The sequence below is a fragment of the Dendrobates tinctorius genome, unplaced genomic scaffold (assembly GCF_039654945.1).
Source record: "Dendrobates tinctorius isolate UK_male_01 unplaced genomic scaffold, ASM3965494v1 ptg000197l, whole genome shotgun sequence".
Classification (NCBI taxonomy): domain Eukaryota; kingdom Metazoa; phylum Chordata; class Amphibia; order Anura; family Dendrobatidae; genus Dendrobates; species Dendrobates tinctorius.
Window position 1 is genome coordinate 1 of NW_027361864.1, and position 18,482 is coordinate 18,482.

General features: G+C 62.5%; 23 non-coding genes across 23 annotated transcripts; all 23 read left to right on the forward strand.

Annotated features, from left to right (window-relative positions):
* The first annotated feature begins 325 nt into the window (after positions 1–325).
* LOC141056521 (U1 spliceosomal RNA) lies at positions 326–489 on the forward strand. Its single transcript, XR_012221737.1, has one exon. It is a non-coding gene; the product is annotated as a U1 spliceosomal RNA (small nuclear RNA).
* Positions 490–1,125: 636 nt separating this feature from the next.
* Positions 1,126–1,289, forward strand: LOC141056644 (U1 spliceosomal RNA). Its single transcript, XR_012221848.1, has one exon. It is a non-coding gene; the product is annotated as a U1 spliceosomal RNA (small nuclear RNA).
* A 634-nt stretch (positions 1,290–1,923) lies between these two features.
* LOC141056710 (U1 spliceosomal RNA) lies at positions 1,924–2,087 on the forward strand. Its single transcript, XR_012221894.1, has one exon. It is a non-coding gene; the product is annotated as a U1 spliceosomal RNA (small nuclear RNA).
* A 636-nt stretch (positions 2,088–2,723) lies between these two features.
* Positions 2,724–2,887, forward strand: LOC141056723 (U1 spliceosomal RNA). Its single transcript, XR_012221905.1, has one exon. It is a non-coding gene; the product is annotated as a U1 spliceosomal RNA (small nuclear RNA).
* Positions 2,888–3,522: 635 nt separating this feature from the next.
* Positions 3,523–3,686, forward strand: LOC141056406 (U1 spliceosomal RNA). Its single transcript, XR_012221632.1, has one exon. It is a non-coding gene; the product is annotated as a U1 spliceosomal RNA (small nuclear RNA).
* A 639-nt stretch (positions 3,687–4,325) lies between these two features.
* Positions 4,326–4,489, forward strand: LOC141056418 (U1 spliceosomal RNA). Its single transcript, XR_012221643.1, has one exon. It is a non-coding gene; the product is annotated as a U1 spliceosomal RNA (small nuclear RNA).
* A 637-nt stretch (positions 4,490–5,126) lies between these two features.
* Positions 5,127–5,290, forward strand: LOC141056430 (U1 spliceosomal RNA). Its single transcript, XR_012221654.1, has one exon. It is a non-coding gene; the product is annotated as a U1 spliceosomal RNA (small nuclear RNA).
* Positions 5,291–5,923: 633 nt separating this feature from the next.
* LOC141056442 (U1 spliceosomal RNA) lies at positions 5,924–6,087 on the forward strand. The gene has a single exon (XR_012221665.1). It is a non-coding gene; the product is annotated as a U1 spliceosomal RNA (small nuclear RNA).
* A 633-nt stretch (positions 6,088–6,720) lies between these two features.
* LOC141056454 (U1 spliceosomal RNA) lies at positions 6,721–6,884 on the forward strand. Its single transcript, XR_012221676.1, has one exon. It is a non-coding gene; the product is annotated as a U1 spliceosomal RNA (small nuclear RNA).
* Positions 6,885–7,523: 639 nt separating this feature from the next.
* LOC141056466 (U1 spliceosomal RNA) lies at positions 7,524–7,687 on the forward strand. Its single transcript, XR_012221687.1, has one exon. It is a non-coding gene; the product is annotated as a U1 spliceosomal RNA (small nuclear RNA).
* Positions 7,688–8,326: 639 nt separating this feature from the next.
* On the forward strand, positions 8,327–8,490 carry LOC141056478 (U1 spliceosomal RNA). The gene has a single exon (XR_012221698.1). It is a non-coding gene; the product is annotated as a U1 spliceosomal RNA (small nuclear RNA).
* A 636-nt stretch (positions 8,491–9,126) lies between these two features.
* Positions 9,127–9,290, forward strand: LOC141056491 (U1 spliceosomal RNA). Its single transcript, XR_012221709.1, has one exon. It is a non-coding gene; the product is annotated as a U1 spliceosomal RNA (small nuclear RNA).
* A 633-nt stretch (positions 9,291–9,923) lies between these two features.
* On the forward strand, positions 9,924–10,087 carry LOC141056503 (U1 spliceosomal RNA). The gene has a single exon (XR_012221720.1). It is a non-coding gene; the product is annotated as a U1 spliceosomal RNA (small nuclear RNA).
* Positions 10,088–10,720: 633 nt separating this feature from the next.
* LOC141056515 (U1 spliceosomal RNA) lies at positions 10,721–10,884 on the forward strand. The gene has a single exon (XR_012221731.1). It is a non-coding gene; the product is annotated as a U1 spliceosomal RNA (small nuclear RNA).
* Positions 10,885–11,517: 633 nt separating this feature from the next.
* On the forward strand, positions 11,518–11,681 carry LOC141056528 (U1 spliceosomal RNA). The gene has a single exon (XR_012221743.1). It is a non-coding gene; the product is annotated as a U1 spliceosomal RNA (small nuclear RNA).
* Positions 11,682–12,317: 636 nt separating this feature from the next.
* On the forward strand, positions 12,318–12,481 carry LOC141056540 (U1 spliceosomal RNA). The gene has a single exon (XR_012221754.1). It is a non-coding gene; the product is annotated as a U1 spliceosomal RNA (small nuclear RNA).
* A 639-nt stretch (positions 12,482–13,120) lies between these two features.
* LOC141056552 (U1 spliceosomal RNA) lies at positions 13,121–13,284 on the forward strand. Its single transcript, XR_012221765.1, has one exon. It is a non-coding gene; the product is annotated as a U1 spliceosomal RNA (small nuclear RNA).
* A 639-nt stretch (positions 13,285–13,923) lies between these two features.
* Positions 13,924–14,087, forward strand: LOC141056564 (U1 spliceosomal RNA). The gene has a single exon (XR_012221776.1). It is a non-coding gene; the product is annotated as a U1 spliceosomal RNA (small nuclear RNA).
* A 637-nt stretch (positions 14,088–14,724) lies between these two features.
* Positions 14,725–14,888, forward strand: LOC141056576 (U1 spliceosomal RNA). The gene has a single exon (XR_012221787.1). It is a non-coding gene; the product is annotated as a U1 spliceosomal RNA (small nuclear RNA).
* Positions 14,889–15,527: 639 nt separating this feature from the next.
* Positions 15,528–15,691, forward strand: LOC141056659 (U1 spliceosomal RNA). The gene has a single exon (XR_012221861.1). It is a non-coding gene; the product is annotated as a U1 spliceosomal RNA (small nuclear RNA).
* Positions 15,692–16,324: 633 nt separating this feature from the next.
* On the forward strand, positions 16,325–16,488 carry LOC141056588 (U1 spliceosomal RNA). Its single transcript, XR_012221798.1, has one exon. It is a non-coding gene; the product is annotated as a U1 spliceosomal RNA (small nuclear RNA).
* A 633-nt stretch (positions 16,489–17,121) lies between these two features.
* On the forward strand, positions 17,122–17,285 carry LOC141056601 (U1 spliceosomal RNA). Its single transcript, XR_012221809.1, has one exon. It is a non-coding gene; the product is annotated as a U1 spliceosomal RNA (small nuclear RNA).
* A 633-nt stretch (positions 17,286–17,918) lies between these two features.
* On the forward strand, positions 17,919–18,082 carry LOC141056613 (U1 spliceosomal RNA). The gene has a single exon (XR_012221820.1). It is a non-coding gene; the product is annotated as a U1 spliceosomal RNA (small nuclear RNA).
* Positions 18,083–18,482: the final 400 nt, after the last annotated feature.

Below are 18,482 nucleotides of genomic sequence, written 5' to 3' on the forward strand. Positions count from 1 at the left end.
GGCAGCAGCAGCAGCAGCAGCAGCTGGAGCTGTCTGCATGTTCCCCGGGTGGGAGCAGCGGCGTGAGCGAGGCTGGGGTGGAGCCAATGGCCCTACATGCAAATGACTCTGGCTGCTGCTGGGCATCTTGGACGGCTTGGGACTCAGTCGAGCTCGGCCTGCCCCGTGGGGGTTGGACCGGGCGCCAGCCAGCGCCTCCCACTCAACGAGCCTCCGGGCGGCCTGCGCCCTACGCCAAGACACCCCCTCCCCTTCGGGCACGAGACTCCGCGATGTTGGAGAGCTGCGTCGGAGGGCCGCTCGTCGGACCGGCGGGCCCCAACTCATACTTACCTGGCAGGGGAGATACCATGATCACTAAGGTGGTTCTCCCAGGGTGAGGCTCATCCATTGCACTCCGGGTGTGCTGACCCCTGCGATTTCCCCAAATGCGGGAAACTCGACTGCATAATTTGTGGTAGTGGGGGACTGCGTTCGCGCTTTCCCCTGATTTCCTCTGGTCAAAGACAGAAGCCGACCCACCGAAAGAAACGTGCTCTGGCAGAGCCGCACGTCACGTCACACCTGTTGCCAGAGCTAGAATACTTTGGAGCAGCTCAAAGCGGCGTCAGTTGTGGCCTTTGGCTCCCCCTTGTGGGGGAGGCCTGCCACAACTTCCGTGCATCGCTGTGTGTCTTTTTGCTTGGCTTGTCTGTTCCTTGCTGCCTTTGGCCCTTTTGGGGCTCCCTGGGCTGGTGGGGATTGATCAGCTCGCCTGCGTCTTATTCACTTGGCCACTGGGCCGGGAGGAGGAGGGGGGCAGCAGCAGCAGCAGCAGCAGCAGCTGGAGCTGTCTGCATGTTCCCCGGGTGGGAGCAGCGGCGTGAGCGAGGCTGGGGTGGAGCCAATGGCCCTACATGCAAATGACTCTGGCTGCTGCTGGGCATCTTGGACGGCTTGGGACTCAGTCGAGCTCGGCCTGCCCCGTGGGGGTTGGACCGGGCGCCAGCCAGCGCCTCCCACTCAACGAGCCTCCGGGCGGCCTGCGCCCTACGCCAAGACACCCCCTCCCCTTCGGGCACGAGACTCCGCGATGTTGGAGAGCTGCGTCGGAGGGCCGCTCGTCGGACCGGCGGGCCCCAACTCATACTTACCTGGCAGGGGAGATACCATGATCACTAAGGTGGTTCTCCCAGGGTGAGGCTCATCCATTGCACTCCGGGTGTGCTGACCCCTGCGATTTCCCCAAATGCGGGAAACTCGACTGCATAATTTGTGGTAGTGGGGGACTGCGTTCGCGCTTTCCCCTGATTTCCTCTGGTCAAAGACAGAAGCCGACCCACCGAAAGAAACGTGCTCTGGCAGAGCCGCACGTCACGTCACACCTGTTGCCAGAGCTAGAATACTTTGGAGCAGCTCAAAGCGGCGTCAGTTGTGGCCTTTGGCTCCCCCTTGTGGGGGAGGCCTGCCACAACTTCCGTGCATCGCTGTGTGTCTTTTTGCTTGGCTTGTCTGTTCCTTGCTGCCTTTGGCCCTTTTGGGGCTCCCTGGGCTGGTGGGGATTGATCAGCTCGCCTGCGTCTTATTCACTTGGCCACTGGGCCGGGAGGAGGAGGGGGGCAGCAGGCAGCAGCAGCAGCAGCTGGAGCTGTCTGCATGTTCCCCGGGTGGGAGCAGCGGCGTGAGCGAGGCTGGGGTGGAGCCAATGGCCCTACATGCAAATGACTCTGGCTGCTGCTGGGCATCTTGGACGGCTTGGGACTCAGTCGAGCTCGGCCTGCCCCGTGGGGGTTGGACCGGGCGCCAGCCAGCGCCTCCCACTCAACGAGCCTCCGGGCGGCCTGCGCCCTACGCCAAGACACCCCCTCCCCTTCGGGCACGAGACTCCGCGATGTTGGAGAGCTGCGTCGGAGGGCCGCTCGTCGGACCGGCGGGCCCCAACTCATACTTACCTGGCAGGGGAGATACCATGATCACTAAGGTGGTTCTCCCAGGGTGAGGCTCATCCATTGCACTCCGGGTGTGCTGACCCCTGCGATTTCCCCAAATGCGGGAAACTCGACTGCATAATTTGTGGTAGTGGGGGACTGCGTTCGCGCTTTCCCCTGATTTCCTCTGGTCAAAGACAGAAGCCGACCCACCGAAAGAAACGTGCTCTGGCAGAGCCGCACGTCACGTCACACCTGTTGCCAGAGCTAGAATACTTTGGAGCAGCTCAAAGCGGCGTCAGTTGTGGCCTTTGGCTCCCCCTTGTGGGGGAGGCCTGCCACAACTTCCGTGCATCGCTGTGTGTCTTTTTGCTTGGCTTGTCTGTTCCTTGCTGCCTTTGGCCCTTTTGGGGCTCCCTGGGCTGGTGGGGATTGATCAGCTCGCCTGCGTCTTATTCACTTGGCCACTGGGCCGGGAGGAGGAGGGGGGCAGCAGCAGCAGCAGCAGCAGCAGCTGGAGCTGTCTGCATGTTCCCCGGGTGGGAGCAGCGGCGTGAGCGAGGCTGGGGTGGAGCCAATGGCCCTACATGCAAATGACTCTGGCTGCTGCTGGGCATCTTGGACGGCTTGGGACTCAGTCGAGCTCGGCCTGCCCCGTGGGGGTTGGACCGGGCGCCAGCCAGCGCCTCCCACTCAACGAGCCTCCGGGCGGCCTGCGCCCTACGCCAAGACACCCCCTCCCCTTCGGGCACGAGACTCCGCGATGTTGGAGAGCTGCGTCGGAGGGCCGCTCGTCGGACCGGCGGGCCCCAACTCATACTTACCTGGCAGGGGAGATACCATGATCACTAAGGTGGTTCTCCCAGGGTGAGGCTCATCCATTGCACTCCGGGTGTGCTGACCCCTGCGATTTCCCCAAATGCGGGAAACTCGACTGCATAATTTGTGGTAGTGGGGGACTGCGTTCGCGCTTTCCCCTGATTTCCTCTGGTCAAAGACAGAAGCCGACCCACCGAAAGAAACGTGCTCTGGCAGAGCCGCACGTCACGTCACACCTGTTGCCAGAGCTAGAATACTTTGGAGCAGCTCAAAGCGGCGTCAGTTGTGGCCTTTGGCTCCCCCTTGTGGGGGAGGCCTGCCACAACTTCCGTGCATCGCTGTGTGTCTTTTTGCTTGGCTTGTCTGTTCCTTGCTGCCTTTGGCCCTTTTGGGGCTCCCTGGGCTGGTGGGGATTGATCAGCTCGCCTGCGTCTTATTCACTTGGCCACTGGGCCGGGAGGAGGAGGGGGGCGCAGCAGCAGCAGCAGCAGCAGCTGGAGCTGTCTGCATGTTCCCCGGGTGGGAGCAGCGGCGTGAGCGAGGCTGGGGTGGAGCCAATGGCCCTACATGCAAATGACTCTGGCTGCTGCTGGGCATCTTGGACGGCTTGGGACTCAGTCGAGCTCGGCCTGCCCCGTGGGGGTTGGACCGGGCGCCAGCCAGCGCCTCCCACTCAACGAGCCTCCGGGCGGCCTGCGCCCTACGCCAAGACACCCCCTCCCCTTCGGGCACGAGACTCCGCGATGTTGGAGAGCTGCGTCGGAGGGCCGCTCGTCGGACCGGCGGGCCCCAACTCATACTTACCTGGCAGGGGAGATACCATGATCACTAAGGTGGTTCTCCCAGGGTGAGGCTCATCCATTGCACTCCGGGTGTGCTGACCCCTGCGATTTCCCCAAATGCGGGAAACTCGACTGCATAATTTGTGGTAGTGGGGGACTGCGTTCGCGCTTTCCCCTGATTTCCTCTGGTCAAAGACAGAAGCCGACCCACCGAAAGAAACGTGCTCTGGCAGAGCCGCACGTCACGTCACACCTGTTGCCAGAGCTAGAATACTTTGGAGCAGCTCAAAGCGGCGTCAGTTGTGGCCTTTGGCTCCCCCTTGTGGGGGAGGCCTGCCACAACTTCCGTGCATCGCTGTGTGTCTTTTTGCTTGGCTTGTCTGTTCCTTGCTGCCTTTGGCCCTTTTGGGGCTCCCTGGGCTGGTGGGGATTGATCAGCTCGCCTGCGTCTTATTCACTTGGCCACTGGGCCGGGAGGAGGAGGGGGGCGGCAGCAGCAGCAGCAGCAGCAGCAGCTGGAGCTGTCTGCATGTTCCCCGGGTGGGAGCAGCGGCGTGAGCGAGGCTGGGGTGGAGCCAATGGCCCTACATGCAAATGACTCTGGCTGCTGCTGGGCATCTTGGACGGCTTGGGACTCAGTCGAGCTCGGCCTGCCCCGTGGGGGTTGGACCGGGCGCCAGCCAGCGCCTCCCACTCAACGAGCCTCCGGGCGGCCTGCGCCCTACGCCAAGACACCCCCTCCCCTTCGGGCACGAGACTCCGCGATGTTGGAGAGCTGCGTCGGAGGGCCGCTCGTCGGACCGGCGGGCCCCAACTCATACTTACCTGGCAGGGGAGATACCATGATCACTAAGGTGGTTCTCCCAGGGTGAGGCTCATCCATTGCACTCCGGGTGTGCTGACCCCTGCGATTTCCCCAAATGCGGGAAACTCGACTGCATAATTTGTGGTAGTGGGGGACTGCGTTCGCGCTTTCCCCTGATTTCCTCTGGTCAAAGACAGAAGCCGACCCACCGAAAGAAACGTGCTCTGGCAGAGCCGCACGTCACGTCACACCTGTTGCCAGAGCTAGAATACTTTGGAGCAGCTCAAAGCGGCGTCAGTTGTGGCCTTTGGCTCCCCCTTGTGGGGGAGGCCTGCCACAACTTCCGTGCATCGCTGTGTGTCTTTTTGCTTGGCTTGTCTGTTCCTTGCTGCCTTTGGCCCTTTTGGGGCTCCCTGGGCTGGTGGGGATTGATCAGCTCGCCTGCGTCTTATTCACTTGGCCACTGGGCCGGGAGGAGGAGGGGGGCAGCAGCAGCAGCAGCAGCAGCAGCGTGGAGCTGTCTGCATGTTCCCCGGGTGGGAGCAGCGGCGTGAGCGAGGCTGGGGTGGAGCCAATGGCCCTACATGCAAATGACTCTGGCTGCTGCTGGGCATCTTGGACGGCTTGGGACTCAGTCGAGCTCGGCCTGCCCCGTGGGGGTTGGACCGGGCGCCAGCCAGCGCCTCCCACTCAACGAGCCTCCGGGCGGCCTGCGCCCTACGCCAAGACACCCCCTCCCCTTCGGGCACGAGACTCCGCGATGTTGGAGAGCTGCGTCGGAGGGCCGCTCGTCGGACCGGCGGGCCCCAACTCATACTTACCTGGCAGGGGAGATACCATGATCACTAAGGTGGTTCTCCCAGGGTGAGGCTCATCCATTGCACTCCGGGTGTGCTGACCCCTGCGATTTCCCCAAATGCGGGAAACTCGACTGCATAATTTGTGGTAGTGGGGGACTGCGTTCGCGCTTTCCCCTGATTTCCTCTGGTCAAAGACAGAAGCCGACCCACCGAAAGAAACGTGCTCTGGCAGAGCCGCACGTCACGTCACACCTGTTGCCAGAGCTAGAATACTTTGGAGCAGCTCAAAGCGGCGTCAGTTGTGGCCTTTGGCTCCCCCTTGTGGGGGAGGCCTGCCACAACTTCCGTGCATCGCTGTGTGTCTTTTTGCTTGGCTTGTCTGTTCCTTGCTGCCTTTGGCCCTTTTGGGGCTCCCTGGGCTGGTGGGGATTGATCAGCTCGCCTGCGTCTTATTCACTTGGCCACTGGGCCGGGAGGAGGAGGGGGGCAGCAGCAGCAGCAGCAGCAGCTGGAGCTGTCTGCATGTTCCCCGGGTGGGAGCAGCGGCGTGAGCGAGGCTGGGGTGGAGCCAATGGCCCTACATGCAAATGACTCTGGCTGCTGCTGGGCATCTTGGACGGCTTGGGACTCAGTCGAGCTCGGCCTGCCCCGTGGGGGTTGGACCGGGCGCCAGCCAGCGCCTCCCACTCAACGAGCCTCCGGGCGGCCTGCGCCCTACGCCAAGACACCCCCTCCCCTTCGGGCACGAGACTCCGCGATGTTGGAGAGCTGCGTCGGAGGGCCGCTCGTCGGACCGGCGGGCCCCAACTCATACTTACCTGGCAGGGGAGATACCATGATCACTAAGGTGGTTCTCCCAGGGTGAGGCTCATCCATTGCACTCCGGGTGTGCTGACCCCTGCGATTTCCCCAAATGCGGGAAACTCGACTGCATAATTTGTGGTAGTGGGGGACTGCGTTCGCGCTTTCCCCTGATTTCCTCTGGTCAAAGACAGAAGCCGACCCACCGAAAGAAACGTGCTCTGGCAGAGCCGCACGTCACGTCACACCTGTTGCCAGAGCTAGAATACTTTGGAGCAGCTCAAAGCGGCGTCAGTTGTGGCCTTTGGCTCCCCCTTGTGGGGGAGGCCTGCCACAACTTCCGTGCATCGCTGTGTGTCTTTTTGCTTGGCTTGTCTGTTCCTTGCTGCCTTTGGCCCTTTTGGGGCTCCCTGGGCTGGTGGGGATTGATCAGCTCGCCTGCGTCTTATTCACTTGGCCACTGGGCCGGGAGGAGGAGGGGGGCAGCAGCAGCAGCAGCAGCAGCTGGAGCTGTCTGCATGTTCCCCGGGTGGGAGCAGCGGCGTGAGCGAGGCTGGGGTGGAGCCAATGGCCCTACATGCAAATGACTCTGGCTGCTGCTGGGCATCTTGGACGGCTTGGGACTCAGTCGAGCTCGGCCTGCCCCGTGGGGGTTGGACCGGGCGCCAGCCAGCGCCTCCCACTCAACGAGCCTCCGGGCGGCCTGCGCCCTACGCCAAGACACCCCCTCCCCTTCGGGCACGAGACTCCGCGATGTTGGAGAGCTGCGTCGGAGGGCCGCTCGTCGGACCGGCGGGCCCCAACTCATACTTACCTGGCAGGGGAGATACCATGATCACTAAGGTGGTTCTCCCAGGGTGAGGCTCATCCATTGCACTCCGGGTGTGCTGACCCCTGCGATTTCCCCAAATGCGGGAAACTCGACTGCATAATTTGTGGTAGTGGGGGACTGCGTTCGCGCTTTCCCCTGATTTCCTCTGGTCAAAGACAGAAGCCGACCCACCGAAAGAAACGTGCTCTGGCAGAGCCGCACGTCACGTCACACCTGTTGCCAGAGCTAGAATACTTTGGAGCAGCTCAAAGCGGCGTCAGTTGTGGCCTTTGGCTCCCCCTTGTGGGGGAGGCCTGCCACAACTTCCGTGCATCGCTGTGTGTCTTTTTGCTTGGCTTGTCTGTTCCTTGCTGCCTTTGGCCCTTTTGGGGCTCCCTGGGCTGGTGGGGATTGATCAGCTCGCCTGCGTCTTATTCACTTGGCCACTGGGCCGGGAGGAGGAGGGGGGCGGCAGCAGCAGCAGCAGCAGCAGCAGCTGGAGCTGTCTGCATGTTCCCCGGGTGGGAGCAGCGGCGTGAGCGAGGCTGGGGTGGAGCCAATGGCCCTACATGCAAATGACTCTGGCTGCTGCTGGGCATCTTGGACGGCTTGGGACTCAGTCGAGCTCGGCCTGCCCCGTGGGGGTTGGACCGGGCGCCAGCCAGCGCCTCCCACTCAACGAGCCTCCGGGCGGCCTGCGCCCTACGCCAAGACACCCCCTCCCCTTCGGGCACGAGACTCCGCGATGTTGGAGAGCTGCGTCGGAGGGCCGCTCGTCGGACCGGCGGGCCCCAACTCATACTTACCTGGCAGGGGAGATACCATGATCACTAAGGTGGTTCTCCCAGGGTGAGGCTCATCCATTGCACTCCGGGTGTGCTGACCCCTGCGATTTCCCCAAATGCGGGAAACTCGACTGCATAATTTGTGGTAGTGGGGGACTGCGTTCGCGCTTTCCCCTGATTTCCTCTGGTCAAAGACAGAAGCCGACCCACCGAAAGAAACGTGCTCTGGCAGAGCCGCACGTCACGTCACACCTGTTGCCAGAGCTAGAATACTTTGGAGCAGCTCAAAGCGGCGTCAGTTGTGGCCTTTGGCTCCCCCTTGTGGGGGAGGCCTGCCACAACTTCCGTGCATCGCTGTGTGTCTTTTTGCTTGGCTTGTCTGTTCCTTGCTGCCTTTGGCCCTTTTGGGGCTCCCTGGGCTGGTGGGGATTGATCAGCTCGCCTGCGTCTTATTCACTTGGCCACTGGGCCGGGAGGAGGAGGGGGGCAGCAGCAGCAGCAGCAGCAGCAGCAGCTGGAGCTGTCTGCATGTTCCCCGGGTGGGAGCAGCGGCGTGAGCGAGGCTGGGGTGGAGCCAATGGCCCTACATGCAAATGACTCTGGCTGCTGCTGGGCATCTTGGACGGCTTGGGACTCAGTCGAGCTCGGCCTGCCCCGTGGGGGTTGGACCGGGCGCCAGCCAGCGCCTCCCACTCAACGAGCCTCCGGGCGGCCTGCGCCCTACGCCAAGACACCCCCTCCCCTTCGGGCACGAGACTCCGCGATGTTGGAGAGCTGCGTCGGAGGGCCGCTCGTCGGACCGGCGGGCCCCAACTCATACTTACCTGGCAGGGGAGATACCATGATCACTAAGGTGGTTCTCCCAGGGTGAGGCTCATCCATTGCACTCCGGGTGTGCTGACCCCTGCGATTTCCCCAAATGCGGGAAACTCGACTGCATAATTTGTGGTAGTGGGGGACTGCGTTCGCGCTTTCCCCTGATTTCCTCTGGTCAAAGACAGAAGCCGACCCACCGAAAGAAACGTGCTCTGGCAGAGCCGCACGTCACGTCACACCTGTTGCCAGAGCTAGAATACTTTGGAGCAGCTCAAAGCGGCGTCAGTTGTGGCCTTTGGCTCCCCCTTGTGGGGGAGGCCTGCCACAACTTCCGTGCATCGCTGTGTGTCTTTTTGCTTGGCTTGTCTGTTCCTTGCTGCCTTTGGCCCTTTTGGGGCTCCCTGGGCTGGTGGGGATTGATCAGCTCGCCTGCGTCTTATTCACTTGGCCACTGGGCCGGGAGGAGGAGGGGGGCAGCAGCAGCAGCAGCAGCAGCAGCTGGAGCTGTCTGCATGTTCCCCGGGTGGGAGCAGCGGCGTGAGCGAGGCTGGGGTGGAGCCAATGGCCCTACATGCAAATGACTCTGGCTGCTGCTGGGCATCTTGGACGGCTTGGGACTCAGTCGAGCTCGGCCTGCCCCGTGGGGGTTGGACCGGGCGCCAGCCAGCGCCTCCCACTCAACGAGCCTCCGGGCGGCCTGCGCCCTACGCCAAGACACCCCCTCCCCTTCGGGCACGAGACTCCGCGATGTTGGAGAGCTGCGTCGGAGGGCCGCTCGTCGGACCGGCGGGCCCCAACTCATACTTACCTGGCAGGGGAGATACCATGATCACTAAGGTGGTTCTCCCAGGGTGAGGCTCATCCATTGCACTCCGGGTGTGCTGACCCCTGCGATTTCCCCAAATGCGGGAAACTCGACTGCATAATTTGTGGTAGTGGGGGACTGCGTTCGCGCTTTCCCCTGATTTCCTCTGGTCAAAGACAGAAGCCGACCCACCGAAAGAAACGTGCTCTGGCAGAGCCGCACGTCACGTCACACCTGTTGCCAGAGCTAGAATACTTTGGAGCAGCTCAAAGCGGCGTCAGTTGTGGCCTTTGGCTCCCCCTTGTGGGGGAGGCCTGCCACAACTTCCGTGCATCGCTGTGTGTCTTTTTGCTTGGCTTGTCTGTTCCTTGCTGCCTTTGGCCCTTTTGGGGCTCCCTGGGCTGGTGGGGATTGATCAGCTCGCCTGCGTCTTATTCACTTGGCCACTGGGCCGGGAGGAGGAGGGGGGCAGCAGCAGCAGCAGCAGCAGCTGGAGCTGTCTGCATGTTCCCCGGGTGGGAGCAGCGGCGTGAGCGAGGCTGGGGTGGAGCCAATGGCCCTACATGCAAATGACTCTGGCTGCTGCTGGGCATCTTGGACGGCTTGGGACTCAGTCGAGCTCGGCCTGCCCCGTGGGGGTTGGACCGGGCGCCAGCCAGCGCCTCCCACTCAACGAGCCTCCGGGCGGCCTGCGCCCTACGCCAAGACACCCCCTCCCCTTCGGGCACGAGACTCCGCGATGTTGGAGAGCTGCGTCGGAGGGCCGCTCGTCGGACCGGCGGGCCCCAACTCATACTTACCTGGCAGGGGAGATACCATGATCACTAAGGTGGTTCTCCCAGGGTGAGGCTCATCCATTGCACTCCGGGTGTGCTGACCCCTGCGATTTCCCCAAATGCGGGAAACTCGACTGCATAATTTGTGGTAGTGGGGGACTGCGTTCGCGCTTTCCCCTGATTTCCTCTGGTCAAAGACAGAAGCCGACCCACCGAAAGAAACGTGCTCTGGCAGAGCCGCACGTCACGTCACACCTGTTGCCAGAGCTAGAATACTTTGGAGCAGCTCAAAGCGGCGTCAGTTGTGGCCTTTGGCTCCCCCTTGTGGGGGAGGCCTGCCACAACTTCCGTGCATCGCTGTGTGTCTTTTTGCTTGGCTTGTCTGTTCCTTGCTGCCTTTGGCCCTTTTGGGGCTCCCTGGGCTGGTGGGGATTGATCAGCTCGCCTGCGTCTTATTCACTTGGCCACTGGGCCGGGAGGAGGAGGGGGGCAGCAGCAGCAGCAGCAGCAGCTGGAGCTGTCTGCATGTTCCCCGGGTGGGAGCAGCGGCGTGAGCGAGGCTGGGGTGGAGCCAATGGCCCTACATGCAAATGACTCTGGCTGCTGCTGGGCATCTTGGACGGCTTGGGACTCAGTCGAGCTCGGCCTGCCCCGTGGGGGTTGGACCGGGCGCCAGCCAGCGCCTCCCACTCAACGAGCCTCCGGGCGGCCTGCGCCCTACGCCAAGACACCCCCTCCCCTTCGGGCACGAGACTCCGCGATGTTGGAGAGCTGCGTCGGAGGGCCGCTCGTCGGACCGGCGGGCCCCAACTCATACTTACCTGGCAGGGGAGATACCATGATCACTAAGGTGGTTCTCCCAGGGTGAGGCTCATCCATTGCACTCCGGGTGTGCTGACCCCTGCGATTTCCCCAAATGCGGGAAACTCGACTGCATAATTTGTGGTAGTGGGGGACTGCGTTCGCGCTTTCCCCTGATTTCCTCTGGTCAAAGACAGAAGCCGACCCACCGAAAGAAACGTGCTCTGGCAGAGCCGCACGTCACGTCACACCTGTTGCCAGAGCTAGAATACTTTGGAGCAGCTCAAAGCGGCGTCAGTTGTGGCCTTTGGCTCCCCCTTGTGGGGGAGGCCTGCCACAACTTCCGTGCATCGCTGTGTGTCTTTTTGCTTGGCTTGTCTGTTCCTTGCTGCCTTTGGCCCTTTTGGGGCTCCCTGGGCTGGTGGGGATTGATCAGCTCGCCTGCGTCTTATTCACTTGGCCACTGGGCCGGGAGGAGGAGGGGGGCAGCAGCAGCAGCAGCAGCAGCTGGAGCTGTCTGCATGTTCCCCGGGTGGGAGCAGCGGCGTGAGCGAGGCTGGGGTGGAGCCAATGGCCCTACATGCAAATGACTCTGGCTGCTGCTGGGCATCTTGGACGGCTTGGGACTCAGTCGAGCTCGGCCTGCCCCGTGGGGGTTGGACCGGGCGCCAGCCAGCGCCTCCCACTCAACGAGCCTCCGGGCGGCCTGCGCCCTACGCCAAGACACCCCCTCCCCTTCGGGCACGAGACTCCGCGATGTTGGAGAGCTGCGTCGGAGGGCCGCTCGTCGGACCGGCGGGCCCCAACTCATACTTACCTGGCAGGGGAGATACCATGATCACTAAGGTGGTTCTCCCAGGGTGAGGCTCATCCATTGCACTCCGGGTGTGCTGACCCCTGCGATTTCCCCAAATGCGGGAAACTCGACTGCATAATTTGTGGTAGTGGGGGACTGCGTTCGCGCTTTCCCCTGATTTCCTCTGGTCAAAGACAGAAGCCGACCCACCGAAAGAAACGTGCTCTGGCAGAGCCGCACGTCACGTCACACCTGTTGCCAGAGCTAGAATACTTTGGAGCAGCTCAAAGCGGCGTCAGTTGTGGCCTTTGGCTCCCCCTTGTGGGGGAGGCCTGCCACAACTTCCGTGCATCGCTGTGTGTCTTTTTGCTTGGCTTGTCTGTTCCTTGCTGCCTTTGGCCCTTTTGGGGCTCCCTGGGCTGGTGGGGATTGATCAGCTCGCCTGCGTCTTATTCACTTGGCCACTGGGCCGGGAGGAGGAGGGGGGCAGCAGCAGCAGCAGCAGCAGCAGCTGGAGCTGTCTGCATGTTCCCCGGGTGGGAGCAGCGGCGTGAGCGAGGCTGGGGTGGAGCCAATGGCCCTACATGCAAATGACTCTGGCTGCTGCTGGGCATCTTGGACGGCTTGGGACTCAGTCGAGCTCGGCCTGCCCCGTGGGGGTTGGACCGGGCGCCAGCCAGCGCCTCCCACTCAACGAGCCTCCGGGCGGCCTGCGCCCTACGCCAAGACACCCCCTCCCCTTCGGGCACGAGACTCCGCGATGTTGGAGAGCTGCGTCGGAGGGCCGCTCGTCGGACCGGCGGGCCCCAACTCATACTTACCTGGCAGGGGAGATACCATGATCACTAAGGTGGTTCTCCCAGGGTGAGGCTCATCCATTGCACTCCGGGTGTGCTGACCCCTGCGATTTCCCCAAATGCGGGAAACTCGACTGCATAATTTGTGGTAGTGGGGGACTGCGTTCGCGCTTTCCCCTGATTTCCTCTGGTCAAAGACAGAAGCCGACCCACCGAAAGAAACGTGCTCTGGCAGAGCCGCACGTCACGTCACACCTGTTGCCAGAGCTAGAATACTTTGGAGCAGCTCAAAGCGGCGTCAGTTGTGGCCTTTGGCTCCCCCTTGTGGGGGAGGCCTGCCACAACTTCCGTGCATCGCTGTGTGTCTTTTTGCTTGGCTTGTCTGTTCCTTGCTGCCTTTGGCCCTTTTGGGGCTCCCTGGGCTGGTGGGGATTGATCAGCTCGCCTGCGTCTTATTCACTTGGCCACTGGGCCGGGAGGAGGAGGGGGGCAGCAGCAGCAGCAGCAGCAGCAGCAGCTGGAGCTGTCTGCATGTTCCCCGGGTGGGAGCAGCGGCGTGAGCGAGGCTGGGGTGGAGCCAATGGCCCTACATGCAAATGACTCTGGCTGCTGCTGGGCATCTTGGACGGCTTGGGACTCAGTCGAGCTCGGCCTGCCCCGTGGGGGTTGGACCGGGCGCCAGCCAGCGCCTCCCACTCAACGAGCCTCCGGGCGGCCTGCGCCCTACGCCAAGACACCCCCTCCCCTTCGGGCACGAGACTCCGCGATGTTGGAGAGCTGCGTCGGAGGGCCGCTCGTCGGACCGGCGGGCCCCAACTCATACTTACCTGGCAGGGGAGATACCATGATCACTAAGGTGGTTCTCCCAGGGTGAGGCTCATCCATTGCACTCCGGGTGTGCTGACCCCTGCGATTTCCCCAAATGCGGGAAACTCGACTGCATAATTTGTGGTAGTGGGGGACTGCGTTCGCGCTTTCCCCTGATTTCCTCTGGTCAAAGACAGAAGCCGACCCACCGAAAGAAACGTGCTCTGGCAGAGCCGCACGTCACGTCACACCTGTTGCCAGAGCTAGAATACTTTGGAGCAGCTCAAAGCGGCGTCAGTTGTGGCCTTTGGCTCCCCCTTGTGGGGGAGGCCTGCCACAACTTCCGTGCATCGCTGTGTGTCTTTTTGCTTGGCTTGTCTGTTCCTTGCTGCCTTTGGCCCTTTTGGGGCTCCCTGGGCTGGTGGGGATTGATCAGCTCGCCTGCGTCTTATTCACTTGGCCACTGGGCCGGGAGGAGGAGGGGGGCAGCAGCAGCAGCAGCAGCAGCAGCAGCTGGAGCTGTCTGCATGTTCCCCGGGTGGGAGCAGCGGCGTGAGCGAGGCTGGGGTGGAGCCAATGGCCCTACATGCAAATGACTCTGGCTGCTGCTGGGCATCTTGGACGGCTTGGGACTCAGTCGAGCTCGGCCTGCCCCGTGGGGGTTGGACCGGGCGCCAGCCAGCGCCTCCCACTCAACGAGCCTCCGGGCGGCCTGCGCCCTACGCCAAGACACCCCCTCCCCTTCGGGCACGAGACTCCGCGATGTTGGAGAGCTGCGTCGGAGGGCCGCTCGTCGGACCGGCGGGCCCCAACTCATACTTACCTGGCAGGGGAGATACCATGATCACTAAGGTGGTTCTCCCAGGGTGAGGCTCATCCATTGCACTCCGGGTGTGCTGACCCCTGCGATTTCCCCAAATGCGGGAAACTCGACTGCATAATTTGTGGTAGTGGGGGACTGCGTTCGCGCTTTCCCCTGATTTCCTCTGGTCAAAGACAGAAGCCGACCCACCGAAAGAAACGTGCTCTGGCAGAGCCGCACGTCACGTCACACCTGTTGCCAGAGCTAGAATACTTTGGAGCAGCTCAAAGCGGCGTCAGTTGTGGCCTTTGGCTCCCCCTTGTGGGGGAGGCCTGCCACAACTTCCGTGCATCGCTGTGTGTCTTTTTGCTTGGCTTGTCTGTTCCTTGCTGCCTTTGGCCCTTTTGGGGCTCCCTGGGCTGGTGGGGATTGATCAGCTCGCCTGCGTCTTATTCACTTGGCCACTGGGCCGGGAGGAGGAGGGAGAGCAGCAGCAGCAGCAGCAGCAGCAGCTGGAGCTGTCTGCATGTTCCCCGGGTGGGAGCAGCGGCGTGAGCGAGGCTGGGGTGGAGCCAATGGCCCTACATGCAAATGACTCTGGCTGCTGCTGGGCATCTTGGACGGCTTGGGACTCAGTCGAGCTCGGCCTGCCCCGTGGGGGTTGGACCGGGCGCCAGCCAGCGCCTCCCACTCAACGAGCCTCCGGGCGGCCTGCGCCCTACGCCAAGACACCCCCTCCCCTTCGGGCACGAGACTCCGCGATGTTGGAGAGCTGCGTCGGAGGGCCGCTCGTCGGACCGGCGGGCCCCAACTCATACTTACCTGGCAGGGGAGATACCATGATCACTAAGGTGGTTCTCCCAGGGTGAGGCTCATCCATTGCACTCCGGGTGTGCTGACCCCTGCGATTTCCCCAAATGCGGGAAACTCGACTGCATAATTTGTGGTAGTGGGGGACTGCGTTCGCGCTTTCCCCTGATTTCCTCTGGTCAAAGACAGAAGCCGACCCACCGAAAGAAACGTGCTCTGGCAGAGCCGCACGTCACGTCACACCTGTTGCCAGAGCTAGAATACTTTGGAGCAGCTCAAAGCGGCGTCAGTTGTGGCCTTTGGCTCCCCCTTGTGGGGGAGGCCTGCCACAACTTCCGTGCATCGCTGTGTGTCTTTTTGCTTGGCTTGTCTGTTCCTTGCTGCCTTTGGCCCTTTTGGGGCTCCCTGGGCTGGTGGGGATTGATCAGCTCGCCTGCGTCTTATTCACTTGGCCACTGGGCCGGGAGGAGGAGGGGGGCAGCAGCAGCAGCAGCAGCAGCAGCAGCTGGAGCTGTCTGCATGTTCCCCGGGTGGGAGCAGCGGCGTGAGCGAGGCTGGGGTGGAGCCAATGGCCCTACATGCAAATGACTCTGGCTGCTGCTGGGCATCTTGGACGGCTTGGGACTCAGTCGAGCTCGGCCTGCCCCGTGGGGGTTGGACCGGGCGCCAGCCAGCGCCTCCCACTCAACGAGCCTCCGGGCGGCCTGCGCCCTACGCCAAGACACCCCCTCCCCTTCGGGCACGAGACTCCGCGATGTTGGAGAGCTGCGTCGGAGGGCCGCTCGTCGGACCGGCGGGCCCCAACTCATACTTACCTGGCAGGGGAGATACCATGATCACTAAGGTGGTTCTCCCAGGGTGAGGCTCATCCATTGCACTCCGGGTGTGCTGACCCCTGCGATTTCCCCAAATGCGGGAAACTCGACTGCATAATTTGTAGTAGTGGGGGACTGCGTTCGCGCTTTCCCCTGATTTCCTCTGGTCAAAGACAGAAGCCGACCCACCGAAAGAAACGTGCTCTGGCAGAGCCGCACGTCACGTCACACCTGTTGCCAGAGCTAGAATACTTTGGAGCAGCTCAAAGCGGCGTCAGTTGTGGCCTTTGGCTCCCCCTTGTGGGGGAGGCCTGCCACAACTTCCGTGCATCGCTGTGTGTCTTTTTGCTTGGCTTGTCTGTTCCTTGCTGCCTTTGGCCCTTTTGGGGCTCCCTGGGCTGGTGGGGATTGATCAGCTCGCCTGCGTCTTATTCACTTGGCCACTGGGCCGGGAGGAGGAGGGGGGCAGCAGCAGCAGCAGCAGCAGCTGGAGCTGTCTGCATGTTCCCCGGGTGGGAGCAGCGGCGTGAGCGAGGCTGGGGTGGAGCCAATGGCCCTACATGCAAATGACTCTGGCTGCTGCTGGGCATCTTGGACGGCTTGGGACTCAGTCGAGCTCGGCCTGCCCCGTGGGGGTTGGACCGGGCGCCAGCCAGCGCCTCCCACTCAACGAGCCTCCGGGCGGCCTGCGCCCTACGCCAAGACACCCCCTCCCCTTCGGGCACGAGACTCCGCGATGTTGGAGAGCTGCGTCGGAGGGCCGCTCGTCGGACCGGCGGGCCCCAACTCATACTTACCTGGCAGGGGAGATACCATGATCACTAAGGTGGTTCTCCCAGGGTGAGGCTCATCCATTGCACTCCGGGTGTGCTGACCCCTGCGATTTCCCCAAATGCGGGAAACTCGACTGCATAATTTGTGGTAGTGGGGGACTGCGTTCGCGCTTTCCCCTGATTTCCTCTGGTCAAAGACAGAAGCCGACCCACCGAAAGAAACGTGCTCTGGCAGAGCCGCACGTCACGTCACACCTGTTGCCAGAGCTAGAATACTTTGGAGCAGCTCAAAGCGGCGTCAGTTGTGGCCTTTGGCTCCCCCTTGTGGGGGAGGCCTGCCACAACTTCCGTGCATCGCTGTGTGTCTTTTTGCTTGGCTTGTCTGTTCCTTGCTGCCTTTGGCCCTTTTGGGGCTCCCTGGGCTGGTGGGGATTGATCAGCTCGCCTGCGTCTTATTCACTTGGCCACTGGGCCGGGAGGAGGAGGGGGGCAGCAGCAGCAGCAGCAGCAGCTGGAGCTGTCTGCATGTTCCCCGGGTGGGAGCAGCGGCGTGAGCGAGGCTGGGGTGGAGCCAATGGCCCTACATGCAAATGACTCTGGCTGCTGCTGGGCATCTTGGACGGCTTGGGACTCAGTCGAGCTCGGCCTGCCCCGTGGGGGTTGGACCGGGCGCCAGCCAGCGCCTCCCACTCAACGAGCCTCCGGGCGGCCTGCGCCCTACGCCAAGACACCCCCTCCCCTTCGGGCACGAGACTCCGCGATGTTGGAGAGCTGCGTCGGAGGGCCGCTCGTCGGACCGGCGGGCCCCAACTCATACTTACCTGGCAGGGGAGATACCATGATCACTAAGGTGGTTCTCCCAGGGTGAGGCTCATCCATTGCACTCCGGGTGTGCTGACCCCTGCGATTTCCCCAAATGCGGGAAACTCGACTGCATAATTTGTGGTAGTGGGGGACTGCGTTCGCGCTTTCCCCTGATTTCCTCTGGTCAAAGACAGAAGCCGACCCACCGAAAGAAACGTGCTCTGGCAGAGCCGCACGTCACGTCACACCTGTTGCCAGAGCTAGAATACTTTGGAGCAGCTCAAAGCGGCGTCAGTTGTGGCCTTTGGCTCCCCCTTGTGGGGGAGGCCTGCCACAACTTCCGTGCATCGCTGTGTGTCTTTTTGCTTGGCTTGTCTGTTCCTTGCTGCCTTTGGCCCTTTTGGGGCTCCCTGGGCTGGTGGGGATTGATCAGCTCGCCTGCGTCTTATTCACTTGGCCACTGGGCCGGGAGGAGGAGGGGGGCAGCAGCAGCAGCAGCAGCAGCTGGAGCTGTCTGCATGTTCCCCGGGTGGGAGCAGCGGCGTGAGCGAGGCTGGGGTGGAGCCAATGGCCCTACATGCAAATGACTCTGGCTGCTGCTGGGCATCTTGGACGGCTTGGGACTCAGTCGAGCTCGGCCTGCCCCGTGGGGGTTGGACCGGGCGCCAGCCAGCGCCTCCCACTCAACGAGCCTCCGGGCGGCCTGCGCCCTACGCCAAGACACCCCCTCCCCTTCGGGCACGAGACTCCGCGATGTTGGAGAGCTGCGTCGGAGGGCCGCTCGTCGGACCGGCGGGCCCCAACTCATACTTACCTGGCAGGGGAGATACCATGATCACTAAGGTGGTTCTCCCAGGGTGAGGCTCATCCATTGCACTCCGGGTGTGCTGACCCCTGCGATTTCCCCAAATGCGGGAAACTCGACTGCATAATTTGTGGTAGTGGGGGACTGCGTTCGCGCTTTCCCCTGATTTCCTCTGGTCAAAGACAGAAGCCGACCCACCGAAAGAAACGTGCTCTGGCAGAGCCGCACGTCACGTCACACCTGTTGCCAGAGCTAGAATACTTTGGAGCAGCTCAAAGCGGCGTCAGTTGTGGCCTTTGGCTCCCCCTTGTGGGGGAGGCCTGCCACAACTTCCGTGCATCGCTGTGTGTCTTTTTGCTTGGCTTGTCTGTTCCTTGCTGCCTTTGGCCCTTTTGGGGCTCCCTGGGCTGGTGGGGATTGATCAGCTCGCCTGCGTCTTATTCACTTGGCCACTGGGCCGGGAGGAGGAGGGGGGCAGCAGCAGCAGCAGCAGCAGCTGGAGCTGTCTGCATGTTCCCCGGGTGGGAGCAGCGGCGTGAGCGAGGCTGGGGTGGAGCCAATGGCC